Source organism: Podarcis bocagei, assembly GCF_964188305.1.
Source record: "Podarcis bocagei genome assembly, chromosome: 2".
Classification (NCBI taxonomy): domain Eukaryota; kingdom Metazoa; phylum Chordata; class Lepidosauria; order Squamata; family Lacertidae; genus Podarcis; species Podarcis bocagei.
In genome coordinates this window covers 47,357,175-47,372,395 of record NC_138126.1, presented here as the reverse complement: position 1 = coordinate 47,372,395, position 15,221 = coordinate 47,357,175, and the positions used below count along the sequence as shown (strand labels likewise).

Below are 15,221 nucleotides of genomic sequence, written 5' to 3'. Positions count from 1 at the left end.
ATACAATAAATAAAAGCAGTAAACAAACAATTAAAATGCATATTAATATTTAATACAATGGATATAGCATCTCTTGTCTTCAACCACAAATCCACAAACACACCATGGAGCATCTGCTTGAAACTTGTGGGCAGCCACTGGAGTGCCACAAACCAGTTTGGTGACCCCTGGTCTAAAGTCCAAACTAATTATACCACAGTCTGTCTATACACCTGTCTTCTACACAGGAGAAATAAGAAGAGTCCTGCTGAAGCACACCAAGAGGTTCTCTAGTCCAGCATTCTGTTCCCCACACTAGCCGTCCAGATGTCCTTAAGCAAGACATGAGGCCAATAAACCTTTCTGGTGGTTCTTCCCCTGGTGAATCTACAATTCTCTGATTCTATCAGAAAGAGGGAGAGAACTGCCCTGCCAGTCACTTCCTCTCTCTATTCTCCTGCTGCTTCCCTTTTCTCCATGGACTTTTTAAAAACTCCAGGGTGAATGAAAAATGTGCTTGGGGGCACATGTGACTTAAGTTGGGGGAAGCAAATTGTTCTATCAATATCATCCCACCCAAGCTGAAGGAGATGATGTGGGGACACAGCATTTTTCTATCTACTGGTTGGAATGGATCTTAGAGTAGCAATTTTGAGCGGACCGATGGCTGTCAAGGGAAGGGCGAAATTGTCAACCATTGCCCCCAACTAAACCTGAGGGTACCTGTAGCTGCTTTGCAAATAATGGAACAACACAGGACTTGTAAGCTTTTCCCTGTGCAGAAGAATGCCACTGATCTGTGGAATTCCTTCCCACTGAGAATTGCTAATATCTGAGCACTTCCTGAACGCGGTATAAGGCTTTGATGGCCAGGAACAGGGTAGTATGATGAGAGTTCATGAAGAGAATTTTTTTATATATAATGGCCGCCGCAAGGTTATTGGCTGCTAAAAATTAGAAATCAGAAGAAGTACCATCAGTGACAAATTGGCAACATAATTTTTTTTTTAATGATTGAATTAGCAAAAATGACGGCAACAATTAAAATGCAATCTAACCAAAATCTCAAACAGGAATGGAAGTGTGTAGGAGAACACATGACCAAAAGATGCTCCAACAAAAATTTATTGATATGCATAGACTGATTTCACAAAGTTAAGTTAAACAGATATACAAGAATGTATGTTTAATTAAGATACAAAAATACAATCACAATAATAAAGTTATAAAATAAAAACAAGGAAGTCACGCATGGGTGGAGGGAAGATATAGGGCAAGAAATAAGAAGCAAATAAGAAACGACTAAATGTTGGTACATAATGAAAGGGGAAAATGTGAATTTACAAATATAATTAATATGTAATACTATGTAAATATTTCAAATACGCATCGTGACATCAATAAATAAATAAATAAGAGTTCGGTTTTATTATTCATGCAAGTACTGTGTTTTAAACATCTCCATCCTGAGCCTTTGGAACAATCGTGCTACAAATCAAAGGCTGAAATATACACAGAGGCTACTATGGGCCCTGAGACTTGTGGAGATCAGATGCCATGAATTACTGCATCACATCCTTGACCAGAAAGGTTCTGCAGTTGTGTTCACATAGAACCCTCTTTTCTTTTAGCATTCAGCCTCTCCTTCCAAGTAAGTCCATCTCAACAACCAGCAGCCAGCAGCACTAACCTGTTGTCCATTAAGTGGGTCTGTAGAGATTATTCCACCCATGCATGCACCCTACTCACCAAGGAGAAGCATCTATGGATTAGGAGAAATGATATTTCTTTAGCAGGAATGTACCACCCCAGCCCCATTACTCTCCGTCTCTTATCTGGGCACCAGTCCACTCAATCACTCATTACACATCAAGCCAGTTGGGATTGGCTACTGGATTGGGGTGATCCAGTAGTCAATGTTTACTGAGACGCTTGAAGTGCTGCTTCAAAGACTCCTGTGCTAATATAGCTGTCATGAGATAAGAGAAGCCCTCTTAAGGGCTGGTGGAAACTGCTTAAAGGAGAGCAAACAGGATAGGTGGGTGGTTCACATGAGGGAGTATAATCAATAGGGTCCCCCAATGCTTTTACATTTATTCATAAGGGATCTGGAAATAGGGGTGAGCAGTCAGGGGGTCAAGTTTCCTGATGGCACCAATTTAAATTTAGTGCTGTGAAAGCAAAAAAGGATAGCAAAGAGCTCCAAACAGACCTCTCCAAAGGGCAATAAAGGGCCAAATGTGGTTTGGTGCTATCTGATTGGCCACTGTAGGAAACCATGTGGTGGTGGGGGGTGCTGATGGACCAAATAGCACTTTGATCTTTCTGCATCATAGGGGGTTGGACTAGATGACCCTCTGGAGACCTTCCAACTCTGTAGTTCTACGATTCTATGCTCCGGTGGGGCTCTTATGTGTCTGTATCCGTTGCATTTAACAGCACCCAAAGTCTGCCTGCTAAGGCATGTTCTGAAACCTAAGAACCCTTTGAGGCAGTGGTTTTCATCCAGGGTGCCATGGCACTCTGGGGTGCCTTGAATGAAGGTCAGGAGTACTGCAGGCAACACTGGACTCTGTCCCTTGTTCCTTCCCTTCCTCCTCTGATGCCCTGTCGCATCTCTGCCTCCCAAAAGCTTGCACAGCTGCTTGTTGCAGCAGCCCTGGCTACAAGCTCCCCAGGTGAATGGTGCCTCTGGGACTGGCCAGGGGGTGCTGGTTGCCAGGAGCTGAGGTGGCCTTGGAGCAATCAGGCGAGGGAGCCCAGCCAGCCAGTCCACCAGCCCTTGCTGTTGCGGATGGACAGACAAGTCCCAGGCCCCTGTGGGGCAGTGCGAGAAGGCACCTCTCTTTGGGGCAGGGAAAGCAGCTCAAAGACCAGGGGCATCAGCTGTGGCTGCCCAGAGGGCTCCCAAGGAGAGGGGAGAGGAGAGGAGGCTGAGGGGAGACTCCATAAGGGAAGGTGTTCAAAAAAGGGTGAGAGGCTGCCAGCTCTGCAGGCAAGGGGTGACACAACTGGCCTCCTGAGCCCCTGAGGGGTGCCGCAGAAAGAATTCAGTTGGTCAAGGGAGCCATGGACTCAAAAATGTTGAAGACCTTAAAGTATTGGAAGACACAGGATCTACCCACTCTGGAAGAATGGCAGATGAAGGTGATAGACTATATGGGACTGGCCGAGATGACTGGCAGAATCCAAGACCAGGGGAAAGAGACGGCGGAAGAAGATTGGAAGAAATTCAAAATTTATCTTAAGAAATATTGTAAAATTAATGAGTGCTAAAATGTTGAGGTTATAGAAAAAAAGGGATTACAGCTGTAAAAGATTAAGTAAAAGAAAAGAATAAGGGGAAATTAGATAAACTCAAGGGGGAGGATTTGCTGAAACAAATTTGGAAATTGGGATGCAGAAAGGGGAGGTACGGGGAAGTCGGTGAAGTAAGGTTTAAGAAAAAAGGATTTGAAATTATACATGTTTGTTTATGTGTTTGTTTGTTTGTATTGTGTATTGTTTGTGTTTATATAAATTGTGAAAAACCAATTAAAAAAAATATTAAAAAAGCACAAAAATGTTGAAGACCTTTGCTTTAAGGATACAAAGATGCCACATAACTCATTGGCGTAGCGTGGGGGGTGCAGGGGGGGCCGGCCACACCGGGCGCAACATCTGGGGGGGGCGCGCTCGCACTCGCAGCTCTCTGCCCCTACCTGGCTCACTCACTCTCTCTCAATGCAGTGCTGGCTGTACGAATCCGATCCGAGCCGCTGGGTCGCCGCCCACTGTGGAGTGGGTGGGTGCCAGGCGTGCGGTACGGAGAGCGAGGGACTATCTGGGGGAGGGACAGTGCAGCGGCCGCCCAGCGCAGTGCTGAGCACAGGAGAGAACCACACCAGACCAGACCAGGCAGCAGCAAGAAGAAGCTGGCAGTGGTGGCAGGTTAGGGGTTAGGGGGCGCAAATTACTTGCCTTGCCCCGGGTTAGGGGGCAAAAATTACTTGCCTTGCCCCGGGTGCTGACAACCCACGCTACGCCGCTGACATAACTCATCTTTCAAACCAAGACTGCAGAGCACACACTTCCATCGAGCTTCAGCGAGCAAGTGATGTTTCAGCATCAACTTGCTGTCATCGTTTGTTGTCTTTTTGCAAGTGAGTAAATTGCAGCTCGGGTGGTGCTGTGGGTTAAACCACAGAGCCTAGGACTTGCTGATCAGAAGGTCGGCGGTTCGAATCCCCGCGACGGGGTGAGCTCCTGTTGCTCGGTCCCAGCTCCTGCCAACCTAGCAGTTCAAAAGCACGTCAAAGTGCAAGTAGATAAATAGGTACCGCTCCGGCGGGAAGGTAAACGGCGTTTCCGTGCACTGCTCTGGTTTGCCAGAAGTGGCTTAGTCATGCTGGCCACATGACCCGGAAGCTGTACGCCGGCTCCCTCGGCCAATAAAGCGAGATGAGCGCCGCAACCCCAGAGTCGGTCACGACTGGACCTAATGGTCAGGGGTCCCTTTACCTTTAACCCAGATTACCTTTGTTATCTTAGCTCCATATTAAAACTAAAACAAAACAAAACAACAAACAAATGAAAACCCATCCCAAACAAACCCCATGTTTTGGAAAACGCCTGTATCTTTTCCAAAACTGACCAGTAGGTGGCGCTCCCCACCAGGAAATCAAACTGAAACCAATTATATGTTCAATATCACTAGAAATCATTGCTGTTGATAGAGATAAATGGGTAATGCACTACCTGTGTAACAATAGTTTTTTTTTTAAGGAAAAAGAAAAAAGAAAAATTGAACTTTTCATCAGCTGCTAATCATGATTTTTTAATGCTTTGCTTTGCATTTTCTGGGGAATAAAACCTCCAGGGAGCCCACTCTTTTGTGGGAAATGAAAGGGCATTACAAAAAATGAATGTACATGGATTCTAAATATTTCAGGTTGTATGACTTTGTGTTTGACCTTAGCAGAAGATGAACTAATCCTGCAATATAATAGACTTTCATAGAGATATGGAAAATGGCTGCTTTTTTATCTCAGTTGCCATGGGAACCATCAGGGAGAAGGCCTAGCTGAGATGCAATAGAAGGTTATTAAATGTGCGCTTGTGTATATTGGAAAAATACAGCTTTTTGTCATCCTGTGTCACTCATAGGTCTTTAATACGTAATGTTTAGGTTATTAATAAACGAACACAGGTCCATTTTTAGAGGGAACAACTGTGAATGTAGCTGTAAAAAAAAGTACAAGTTGAACATTTGCAAAAAAGAAAAAAGAAAACCTCTTTAATAGAGGCAGAAGTGTGCAGTTGGCTCCCCCCCCCCCAACCTCCTTTTTTTTTTAGCTGTTGCAATTTTACTCCAATTCCCCCTGAAGTTTTTATGCTTCTCTGTAACTAAAGTAAAGAAAGATGCCACAGCAAGCCAGCCCCACTATTTAAAATAAAACTAAAACCTTTTTTTATTTCTTTTGGGAGGGGGGGAGGGGGTTAAGATCTACAATGGACTGATTTTACATCTCTCCTTCCCTGTCTTTGAACTTGCCAGCGGTATTATTTGCATAACACTTTTATCCGGCCTTGATGCATTTGTGTGTGCTTGAGCTTTGCTGGAAAATGGAGGAAGAAAACATCTCTGGGAATATTTTTCAGCGCCAATGTTCCGTATTACAGCTTAGCTTTTCTTTCTATCCCTTCCTCATTTTCTTTTCTTTTTTCTTCTTGTAAGCACCAGATCAAGCTGATCCAAATAGTGATACATTCTTGGGGGTGTGTGGGGTTTGGCATAAAACGTCTCTCTCCAGAAGACGCAAGGGGTGCCATAATCTTCACCTTTCCTCTAAAATCGTGACTGTGTAGAAGGGACAAGCTGAATCCGGGTCCGTCCACCCCTGATTTGTGAACAGCAGTGATGAATCTCCAACTTTAAACATGGGTTACTGAAACTTCTAGAGGACTCCATTCAACCTTAAAGGAATTTTATGTTTCTTTGCTCAGGAGCAACAACGTGCAGATAAAGATGCTAGGCCTCCAATGTATACACATTTCGACACAGCTAGTATACAAGGAATATAATATTGCTTGTTGGGCTGAACCGGGAGCCTGAGTGAAAAGAGCGAGGAAGCATCGAAAGCCCAGCATACTGCAACAACAGATCTCGTGCAATGAATAGCTCGCCTTCCACCACTGGGAGAGAAAGAGCAGCGAAGGAAACTGGGCAAGAGGAATCAGATGCACACTATGTGCATCGCTCCCCTCTGTTAAAAGACCAAAACATTGAAAGCAAATAAAACAACAACGGGGATAATGAAAAGTGAGGAAAGCCAAGCAGGGTTCCTTCCTGTCGCCCAGGTCTGACTCTTGGTCCGGCGCCAGGGTTAATCCTGATGCAAAGCGAGCTCCGCAGGTCCCAGCGAACAGAGGGAGCCATGAGAGATCAAGGGGGAACGAGTTTCGACCCCCAGCTCCCCAAGTGACATCTGCAAAAGAGTGAGCTGGAAAGGGATCGAGTGACCCCACTCCTGGGAGATCTCCCCAACCTGCAGACCTCTTCCCCTCCCGCTACCAAACCTGCTCTTCGCCGTGCGCCTGTATGAAACCAGAAAGGGGATTGCCACGGGTTTGGGATCCACACCGGCCTCCTGCGAATTTGGATTCTCACCGGCTTGCTAGCTTTTCCCTCCCGGGGGCTCATCAGATCCCATCACCTAAGCAGCCCGGGGTGGTGAACTCTTCTGCTTCCAGAAAGACTGGGGGGCGGCTATGGATAAATTTGGGGGTTCTCTGCCAACTCGGACAAGAGGTGAAGAGAAGAGGCTTAAGGTGGGGGTAGAAGGTGACCCACAGCAGAGTCGAGGGTTAGTAAGGCTGTCTCCTTGGAGGGAAAGATGGCCCTGGGGACTCCCCCAGCCCCCTCCCTCCGCTCAACTCCAAACACCCCACCCAGGTACCCACTGCTGAAGAAGTGCCAGCTTGGTCCCGCGACCCTGGGTGCCAATGCAGCGTGCATGGCTCTGGCGCCAAAATGTGTGGGTGCCCAGACCCTTTATGGGGAATTTTGTGGGTGCTCGGGCACCCAGGGAGCCGGTACCTATGCACTGCTGAAAGACCAAAAAGAAAAAGCTCTGTGCGCTTTATGGAGCTTCCTGGTGTCCCGTCCACAAATCTCTGGCCGGGCAGACCCCCCCCCCCACCGGGCACCGTCTGGCTGCTGACCAGGAGCCGAGCAGTCCCTTGCAAAGAGTGCAGGATCCATTTTTTTTTTTCGGGTCTATTTTTCTTTCCCCCTTTCCCTTCACGACCCGGCAAGCAGCAAACGCCTCCTCTCCCCAGGCGATCCATCACTGCACGGATTTCTATGAACACCCAGGAGCGGTCCAGATCAATATTTCCTGGCGAGGTTTCCTAAGAAGATCGACCTTACGGGTCTTGGGGGCAGTTCGGTGTGTGGTTTTGTTTTTTAAAAAATTCTGCTTTACAAAAAATAAAGATAAAAAAATCCCTCATCTTCCTCCTTTCGTTCTCTGAAAAAACTGCCTGTCGGCCTCGCCTCATCCAGCCCAGGAACCCATAGCAGTTAAGAGGAGATATAGGTATATAATATAAATAAATATACGTGGCTATCCCCTCTGGAGCGCAACGAGGAGGAGACTCCGATGGAGAAGGCGGCTGAAACTGTCAGCCTCACATGGCGCGTCTCCACGGCAGGATCCCCGCAATGCCACTCCGCACGTGTGCACGCGCTGTCCCGCGGAATACGCGCACACGCGCGCTTCTTTGAAAAAGAGGCACCGTTCGTGAATGCGATTAGAGGGAGGGGGGAGGAACCAGGCATCCACCCTGAGATTTTTTTATTTTTGGCTGTTGCTTATTCCCGCTGCACCCCCCTCCTTATTTTTCTCTCTCTTTTCTCAACCCCCCTTTTTTTTCTTTCTTTTTTTTGCCTATCTGCCGATCAAACGCGCGGGGATCTGCTCTGGTAAATGATGCATTAGATGCGGTGCCTGTATTTGTTGTGCGAGTTTTGAAAGGGTCCCGATAATCTGGAAGCGAGAGATAAGGAACAGCATTTATTCAGCAGCACTTTGGAACCAATTTTCAACCCTGTTCAACCCCATTCTCCTGCAGCCTCCAGGAGCCCAGGAGATAAGGATTGGACTATTCATTATCTTCACAAGGAACAAAGATTAGCTAGCAGAGATGAAAAATTACTCCTGGATAGTAATAATAAGGGAGAGAACCTCGGGAGCTGCTGAGCCCAGAGTCTCCAGGCTTTGGGAATACACACACACACACACACACTTACACAAATACATTTTTAAAAATCAGTTTCGAAAATATTGGGCTGCCCATAATAATAATAAAAAACCTGGCAGCATTATCATCATCATCATCATCATCATCATCATCATCATCATCATCATTAAGCAACTTAATGTTTATCATGTTTTCATATGTAGAATAAGATGGTTACCGCGCGAGGAGAGGGAGAAAGAGGTGGGGGTTTTCTTTTCTATTCCCTTTACCAATACCCCACGTCTTCTTCTCTCTCTTTTTCTTTTCATAGTTGAAAGACTACATCTTCAGTAGGAAATCTAACCAGGGCAGCCCAGAGAATCATGGAAGAATCGTGGCGGGTGGGGATGAAATGCAGGCGGAGGGAAGACAGGGGCGGCATGGAAAGTTGGGCGATTGTTGAATTTTGAGGAGTAAGGTTGTGTGTGTGTGTGTGTGTGTGTGTGTGTGTGTGTGTGTGTGTGTTTACTGACCCCTATAAACTTCCATCCCGCTCAGAAAGTACAGACTATTACGATGGGGCAGAATATCAATAACAGCAGGGTATTAGTACTGGTATTGTTACACCACAACACATTAACCCACCCCACCCCCCATAAGCCACTGTATCTCCCCGCAAGGTCTCCAGGCTCCAGTCCCACTATGAATTGGCAACACACACGTCCGACTTAACCCTTTCCCCGCCCAAGCTTTGCAAGTGATTCCATTTCACACCAGTTTGTTCAGTGGAGAAGCATTTGCTGTTCTTTCCATGCCTCAGATTCCCAGTACTGTACCTGGAACTGCAAAAAAAAAAAAAAAAAAAACATGGCGGGGGGGAGGGAGGGAGGAGATTTAAAACATACTTGAATAAATCTAGTTATGTATCTCATCTCCTAGAATGAAGAGTGATACAGGAGGGTAATTAAACCAGTTACTTTGGCAATGGGCTGCTTCGGACTGATAAGAATTATCTGCAGCATATCAAGGGGCCCTTTCCCCTCCTGAACCATATCACACAGACAGAAAATGCCAGCAAAATAGGATTCCATCCCCTTCTCCTTGCTATTGCTCTGGGGTGTGTGTGTGTGTGTGTGTGTGTGTGTATCCCACATACCATTATGATGATAATTCTTTTCCATTGAAACTCTTACACACACACACACACACACACACACACACACACACACACCTTTTTTACCATACATGTGAAGTTTTCCTGTTCCTTACTATGAGCATAAAAATATTAAGCGGCGGTGGTGGCGGTTTTTAACTTGTGGGGACCTCGGATTTGAGACCGTAGGCGCAAACCCGAGACATCTAAGGCGTCGTCCCTTAAGCCCCATTGAAAGAAAGGGGAGTTAAGACTACAAGCTATACAGCCGGTCGTCAATCGCACCGTCGTCACCGAAGAAACACGGCCAGGGAAGGACTGGGCTGTTGGGCATTTGACTTTCTCTTATGGCTGCTTCAAGTTGTTGTTCACACACACACACACACACACACACACACACACACACACACACACACACACACACTCTCACACTCCTTTTGCTTTGTCCATCCCTCATACGCTTTTTTCACCCTCATCCTCTGCCACGCAAAGAACAGAAGTGCCCTTTTTTGCGAAAGGGACAAAACAAATTATTTGATTGGCTGCGATCTGGCAAGGTGATGGAGGAATGTGTGTGTGTGTGTGTGTGTGTGTGTTAGCTAGTAAATGTGGAACAACAAACAAACAAACAAACAAGCCAACAAACCAGAAGAAGATCACTAGCTAGCCCAAGATATTTGTAGGCCAAACAAGGAAATAAAAAGCTCACGATTTCGCCAGCCCTTAAAAGCGGTGGCGTCTTTGACTTCTAACCATTTCCCAACCTATTAGTTCCGGCTGACTAGCCTAATGGGCCAAGAATTTATGAATTTCAAGATCTTTTCTTCCTTTCCTTTCCTCTTCCTGCAACAATGGCTGAAGGGCGGCTCTCGCTGCCTTTTCCAAGCGTCCTGGCGCGCCCTCACACACCTAGACACAAACACTTTCCCAGCTAGGTCTATGAAGTCCCGTTTAGAAGAAGTTAGGACCAAAAGCTTGGGCGATGGGCGGAGGGGGGAGCAGAGAGAGAAGACAACGTGATAAAACAGGTGAGAGGGTTCAATCGAAGACTTTTCTCCCCAGCCCACGTAAGACCAAGGAGCTGTGAACTGCGGGGAGGGAGCTTGGCAACCCCGCTCCTCCCCGCACCCACCCCCGGTTTAAATCAATAGGAATAATTTTTAAAAGAGGTCTGGAATGCGGGTGATGGGCTGGAGATGTTGGTGGCTTTTTTGCGGGGCCTACGACTTTTGAGCTCCGACCCCCCTCTCGCCCCTCTTCCTTGGGACGGGGAGACTTTCTTTTGTGCGACTCCCTGCGCCCCGGAGTGGGTTTGGGGGGGGGCGTGCAGAGATGTGGCGACGGCGGCGGGTGCGCGTCTCTGGAATAATATCAGTTCATTGGGAAATATGAAAGTCAAGTCGCGTCGCCTGTGACAGGGAAGGCAACAAAAGGTGCAAGCCGCAGACAATGCGAGGCGCTTGTACAGATATTGTAATGATGCAAATGAAGGCGAGGGGCCGAGCTGGCTGATTATGTACATAAATGCGCGCAGAGGACGCGCGCACGGGCTCGCCGTGCCATCTCTGAGCGCGGGAGGAGGAGCGGAGGGGGAAGCCGGAGGAGGAGAGAAATTCGCTGCCAGGTTTTGAGCTGACTTCTCTCTGTCTCTCTCCCCCCCCTCCCCACACCCACCCCAATTCCTGGCAACCGATCTCGCTCGCCTTGCCTCCTGCCCATTCATCAGCCGCTCCTTGCCCCCTGGCGCTCCTTCTTTATTCAGATCCGCCGAGGGGAGCGCCGGGGCAGAGGCGAAAGGGTGGTCGCCGTCGTCGCTCTTTGCGCGCGCTCTCCCCGCCTGTCTCTCTCAGCGAATCCAGATGTGCCAGCTGCGGAGCCCAAGTCCTCCTCGGGAAGGGAGCCTCGGTTAAAGCTGCTCTCCTCCACCCACCCCAACGGCAGAGAAAGTGTGGGGGTGAAAGGCAAGAGAGAGACAGACAGACAGAGAGACTGGGTGGTGGTGGGGAACCCACACAATCCCAAGGAGGAGAAAGAAAAGGGGTTCAGGAGCTACAGGAGCGCGCGGAGAGGAAACACCTCGGAAGAGAGCAAAGGTAAGCGCGTGATTCCAAGGCCAGCAACGAAAAGGAGGAAATGAGAGAGAGAGAGAGATGAAACACTGGAGAAGCGCTGTATCTCAGTAGCGAAACACCTGCTTGGCATGCAGAGGGTGCCAGGCTGAATCCTGGAGCTAGGAGGGCCTCCCTGCCTGCCTGAAATCCCGGGGAGACGCTGCCGACCAGTGCAGACAGCACTGACTTGGTCTAAGCGATGCCGGAGAGGTTCCGGGCTGACCCACTCCGAGTTGGGCAGCGCAGGGAGAGGGGCTTGGGGTCAGCTGGCGGCAGAGATGCCCCCCATCGAGGCCACCTGGAGAGGCACCTGGTGTGGGGTGGTGGGGAAGGGGGGGCGCGCTTCTTTGTTCCTGCCATGCACACTTGGGAGGAAAGCAGAGGACACTGTTGGGCGCGGGGGGGTGGGGGGCGCGGAGATGGACATCGGCTTCCCCCAACTCCACCCAGGGGACTTGTCTTTTTCAAGAGGGGCTAATGCCCGGTGACAACGAACTAAGCAGCTCCGGGGGGCCCGAGAGAAAGAGTTGTCGCCGAGTAAGCGAAATAAAGCCAGCCTTTTCTCTTTGCCTGAAAGGGGCATTCAGTGGCGCGCTTTTTGCTAACCCTTTCGGAAAACAAATAAACAAACAAGTCCTGGGGCTGTGATTTTAAAAGGGGTTTTTAATCAGACGTGGTTTGGGATGTCGGGGGTGGGGGGAGGGCAGATCAGCCAGGTTGGGTTATGCTACCAAAGCACGGGCTACATGCAGGAACCTCTCTCTATGTATTTATATAGGACACATTTTCTTACCTGTATAAATGTGAGCATGTTGGTGTAATACGTACATGGAATCTATATTAAATAAGGGACAAAGGTGCTGCATTAAAAAGAAAAGAAAAATAAGTGGCTAAGAGCTCTCTAGAAAACAGACTTGCTGTTGGTACCTGCGAGAAGTAAATAATTTTCTTCTGCTAAAAATAGCGATTTTTAGACACGAGGACGATTCAGGGAAGGTGGAATTATGGGCTGGGACTCCCGGCCATCGTGTAAGTTTGTGCTGTTAAGTGTTGTTAAGTGTGCCTGATGAAAGACACCCAGATGAAAGTGCTTTTGGCTTTATGGAGCGGCTTGAAATGAGTTTCTAATTAACAGCGTCTTAAAATCATAGGGGAAATAAAATGTCACTTCTGTCCAGAAACCGAAGCGCATTTTACAGGCTGAAGACCCTTCTAACAGGAAGGGGAGAAAAAAAGATCCTCTTTCTTTATAGTTACACAAGAAATTTTTACTAGGGAGTTCTGGAAACCAAAACACGCTCTTCTCAGCCCACGGAGCCACCCCTCCGATGGGAGAGATGCGCAAGGATTTGTTTTATTCTATTTTATTTGTCACGGGCCAAAGAACAGAAAACAGCCAGAAGGCATCGCAGGGCGATGAGTCCTTTCAGAAACCAATCTTATGAGGCCGTGTATGTTTGTGCATTATAAAAAAAACACACACACACACACAAACTCGACCTTCCCACTTGGGGAGGGGGAGGAGAGAGAAAAAATCAGCAAAGAGAGAAGTGGAGGGGAAAAAGAAAGTTAAAAAAAAAAATACCCCCTGCCCTGTTTCATCTCTTCCCTCCCTCCTCCACAATCACACGCGCGCGGGCACACTTTCCCCAACCTATTGTTCTGAGATTTGTGTGCGTGTTTTAAGAGGACGGGGTTCTTTTGAAGGGGGGTTGGGGTTTTTTTCTTCTTCCCTGGAAACCCCCGCAGTTCCGAGGATTTCCCCCCACCCTCTCCTGTTTCTGGTCTTTCTGCACCTGCTTGCCCAGGGAGCTTTCTCAGTCCCGGTCCCGTGCAGAAGATTTGCACAGCTTTGCATGTTTTAGAACTATCCAACTCTAGGCGACCAGCCTCTTCCCGATCCCCCCCATCCCCCATCCCCCCTTTTTTGTTTCTTTTTATTTTTTCTGCTGGGGTCAGCTTTAAAAATAATTCTTTCTTCTCTCACCGACCCTTCCTCCTCCTCTTTCTTTTGCACACTACCCTCACCTTCCTCCGTTGTCGTGATTCGAAGTCGCGGCGAATCCCCCGCCAGCGCATTACAGGAGATGATTTCAGCAGGGAGAGGGGAAGGCTGTGGTGGGAGCAGGTTAGGTCCGCAAGACGAGAAGAAGCTAAGCGGAGAGTAACCTATATACCAATCGTAAGGCTGAGGGTGTGTTTGTGTGTCTCTGTGTCTGTAAATAGCCATTTCCTATGAGACGGATGTGAGACTCCAGGCATCACACGTGCGTATGTGTGGCTAGCCAAATAATTAGCGTATACATCTTTTACATAAATAAATATTAAAATAACAACTTTCCTCTCAAGTGTAGTTAAAAAGAAAACCCGCTTACAAGCTGACTACACAGACAAAACGTCTATTTAAAATAAATTAACTATAACGCACTAAACGCAGATAAAAAACGACTCAAATTGTATGGATTCAAATAGCGATGATGATGATGATGAGAATAATAATAATAATAATAATAATAATAATAATAATAATAATAATAATGAAAGCACCAGTGAGCAGAATGTATTATTACTATTATTTTCCTTTCTGTCTTAGCTGACATTTCTAAGTCTTACCAATTTGGCTGCATCCCACAAATTACTCATAAAGGGCAACTCTGCGTCGACTCTCCTTTAGCAGCAACTAACATTTGTATGCAGACTGGAGCAGGATCCCTTCCTCATTTACGGATGCAAGTCCTAAACACTACTAGGGAGTAAGTCCCGTTGAAAGAGTGCGGCTCACCTCCCAGTATCACGCGCGGGGGCTGTGCCGGCTCATTTGTTTCTTGCATCTTTTATATAACCCAAAAAGGTTGTCTCTGGGCCCATCAACGGTATCTTAAAGCAAGTCATTTTGAAAGAAGAAAAGAAAAGAAAATGACCCGCCCATTTCTCGCTCCCCAAAGGATCCATGAATTCACTTTGATGAATAGTCCTCTGGACAAATGATGCATCTCCGTGCTGCAAAATGGCAGGATCCCATTTTGCAAAACACTCGTGGCCTGTTTCTGAAACGGACCAAATTTCCGTCTCCCGCTTGGCTCTCTTTTACAGCCTCCACCCCGAAGCGTTTTTCTCTTGGAGAAACGAGTCCGGGGCGTTGCGTGGGAAAGGAAGGCGGGCGGGCACCGCTGAACCGATGTCAACACGCATTAAAAAAATATTAATTCAGGACATCGATCCCTCCCAGGTTGCAAGAGCCCTTTCAAGGGGGCATTGCACGACCCTTTATGAACCCCCAGGTATGTGGGTCTGAGTTCAAGCCAACCTCGCCTTTTCTTTTTTGTTTTGTTTTTGTTTTGCAAAGTGATATTTGTAAAACTATTTTTCGATTCTAACTGGTGTGGAATGAAGTGGGGAGCTGGCGAAGCGGCAGAGGGGCGGACAGAGGAGATGGGTTGCGGGGAGAGGGGCGGGTGGCTGGTGCTTAGTGGCTGACAAATTGCAGGTTAATAAAATGTATTTGCAGGCTGAGTGTCAGGTGCATCTGGTGGTCAGGATTTGAAAGGGGAAAAGAGAGAAGACTAGGAAGGTGAAACGAGAAGCAGGCTCAAAAAGGGGAGAATATCCAGTACAAATTAACAGATTGAAGGAAATGGTGGGAGGCAACGAGGACTTGGAAATGCAGGAGGCTTTCACAACATATACATACATACATACACGTATGTATATGTATATGTATATGTATATGTATATGTATATGTGTATGTATATGT

General features: G+C 47.4%; 2 long non-coding RNA genes across 7 annotated transcripts in view; both read right to left on the bottom strand.

The window, feature by feature from the left end:
* Positions 1–897: 897 nt before the first annotated feature.
* LOC308581691 overlaps positions 898–15,221 on the bottom strand; it is a 30,093-nt gene continuing 15,769 nt past the window's right edge. For 5 of the 6 annotated variants that reach the window (XR_014005167.1, XR_014005168.1, XR_014005169.1 and 2 more), the window contains one exon: positions 8,588–9,044. This is a non-coding gene — a long non-coding RNA (uncharacterized lncRNA). Of the gene's footprint in view, positions 1,742–8,587; positions 9,045–15,221 lie in introns of those variants that run through there. The other variant, XR_014005171.1, reaches the window with a different exon arrangement.
* On the bottom strand, positions 5,446–7,879 carry LOC308581738. Its single transcript, XR_014005231.1, has 2 exons — positions 6,953–7,879; positions 5,446–6,841 (listed from the first exon to the last, which is right to left on the bottom strand). It is a non-coding gene; the product is annotated as an uncharacterized lncRNA (long non-coding RNA).